This window comes from Apium graveolens, chromosome 5 (genome assembly GCF_009905375.1).
Source record: "Apium graveolens cultivar Ventura chromosome 5, ASM990537v1, whole genome shotgun sequence".
NCBI lineage: Eukaryota > Viridiplantae > Streptophyta > Magnoliopsida > Apiales > Apiaceae > Apium > Apium graveolens.
In genome coordinates, this window is record NC_133651.1 from 67,872,351 (window position 1) to 67,874,677 (window position 2,327).

At 38.5% G+C, this 2,327-nt stretch overlaps 1 non-coding gene across 1 annotated transcript; it reads right to left on the reverse strand.

Annotated features, from left to right (window-relative positions):
* Positions 1–1,408: 1,408 nt before the first annotated feature.
* LOC141662386 (small nucleolar RNA R71) lies at positions 1,409–1,515 on the reverse strand. Its single transcript, XR_012550506.1, has one exon. It is a non-coding gene; the product is annotated as a small nucleolar RNA R71 (small nucleolar RNA).
* Positions 1,516–2,327: the final 812 nt, after the last annotated feature.

The window sequence follows — 2,327 nt, forward strand, 5'->3', positions numbered from 1 at the left end:
GAAACTTCAGGGACATTCTAGAAGGATAAAAGGAAACTGAAAGGTTAAAAATCAACCAGAATTTCGGCAAAAAAGGATCACCTTGGTCGAATTTTCATTCGATTAAAAGGGTAAAAAATTTCTTAAGTCAATCAGAGTCCTGATCGACGATGAATGAATCCCTGGTCGAATTTTCATTCGAATTTTTATTCAGTATAAAAACTATGTTTATTATACCATGCTTTCATCGGAACCCACGTTGCTGATGAGTCCGATTATGGGCTAATCGTTATCGTGGGGTTCTAACGGATTTATTTATGGATTTCAATAGTTAATCTTGTTTTGATATCTTAGTATGTGGTGATTGTATGATAACCTAGTTTTGGTTGTGCTTATTCGTCTTATGTGCGTCACAAATATATAAGATAGCGTGTTAATCTCTAATGAAGCGATAGTGAATTTAGAGGTTTAGAACTTGCCATGATAGCATAGGTTCATGTATTTGTTATGCATGATTCGTAGGTAATTTTAACCATCTTACTTGCCCTATGTAATCAAGATAGATAACTTGCGTATTAAACCTTTGTGTTGTCAAATTCTATAGATATATAGGGTCTTAACATACTTGGTATTTTTTCAGCTTCTATCTCTTTTGTGGATGTCTGGTAGTATGTTATTCATGCAACAAAAGTTGGCGTTTAGCAGTTTCGTGTTGTCTGATTAGTGTCATCACCATTGCATGTTAAGATCAAGAACAAGAGAACTTTGAATGAAGTATTTAATGAAGTTAGAATCCCATGTTCGTCTCATATAATATTTCAACCCTTTAATCTCTTATTTTCTTGCATGTTAAGTAGTATCTTAGTTATAAACAAAACCAACTTATTCTTCGTCTTAGCATTGAATAATAACCATATCATTGTTGCATAAGTGCATAAATCATAAAGTTAACCTAAATCAGTCGTTGTGGGAACGAACTAGAAAGAATTCTATATTACTTGCGCGTATACTTGCGTGAATTATTAGCGCGTGTTCTAGCCCTAACAAGTTTTTGGTGCTGCTTCCGGGGACTCGATGTTAATTTTTAGTTTATGTGTTTGTCATCAGTGATCGTTAAAGTTCACTGACTCAGACATTATTACTTAATTGTTTTCTTTGCTGTTTCAGGTACTCTAGCGAGCGTGTATGCATACACGTTCGTGATCTCGTAAGAGAACTCTGGATCAAGCGCATGAAGAAGTTGTGGTTCATCGGCAAGTTTTTGAGGAAGAAGAGAAATTCGAGGACAGAGAGAAACTAGAGAAACTAGAGAAAGAAGAGGGATAAGGCTAAGTGTTGGTTACATTCTCTACCAGCAGGATCTATTACTACATAGGAGGATCTTGCTCAAAAGTTTCTTACTAAATTCTTTCCTATGGAGAAGACGGCTGCAATGAGGAATGCTTGTACTCAGTTTGTGCAGCAATCTGGAGAATCTTTGTGTGAGGCTTGGGATCGCTACAAGGAGATGCTAAGGAAGTGCCCACACCATGGCATGCCTGACTGGATGATCATAAACTGTTTCTATAATGCTTTAGGTGCACAGTCTAGACCTATGCTTGATGCAGAGTCTGGTGGATCCTTGTAGGCCAAAAGCTATAACGAAGCTTATGAGTTGATTGAGCTAATGGCAGCTAAAGAATACCAGAATCCAACACAAAGAGTGTTGCAAGGCAAGGTAGCAGGAATTCTGGAAGTGGACACAGCTAATGCTATAGATGCTCAACTTCAAGCTTTGACGATGAAAGTGGACTCTTTGGCTAATTATGGAGTTAATCAAATCACTAGTGTTTGTGAGCTTTGTGCGGGAGCACATGAGACTAAGCAGTGTACTATTTTTAGCGAATCAGCCCAGTTTGTGAGCAACTTTCAGAGATCACAGCAGCAAGCTCCAGCCACTTATCATCCCAACAACCACAATCATCCTAATTTCAGCTGGAGCAACAATCAGAATACGGTGCAACAACCTTATCAACCATACACAGTAAAGCAGTATAATCCTCCTGGTTTTCAGCAACCGCAATATGCACCAAGGCAACAACTTCAACTTCAGCAGTTACCTCAAGCTAATGAAAAATCTGAATTGGAGGAGTTGAGGCTCATGTGCAAGAGCCAACCTGTTTCTATCAAGACCTTGGAGAATCAAATTGGGCAGATTACTAATGCCTTACTGAATCGTCAACCTGGCACACTTCCTAGTGACACTGAAGTTCCAGGAAGGAAGGAAGCTAAGGAGCATGTTAAGGAAATTACATTGAGGTCTGGAAAGGTTGCGAATCCTGAAAAAGCTAAAGCTCCAGAATTTGAAG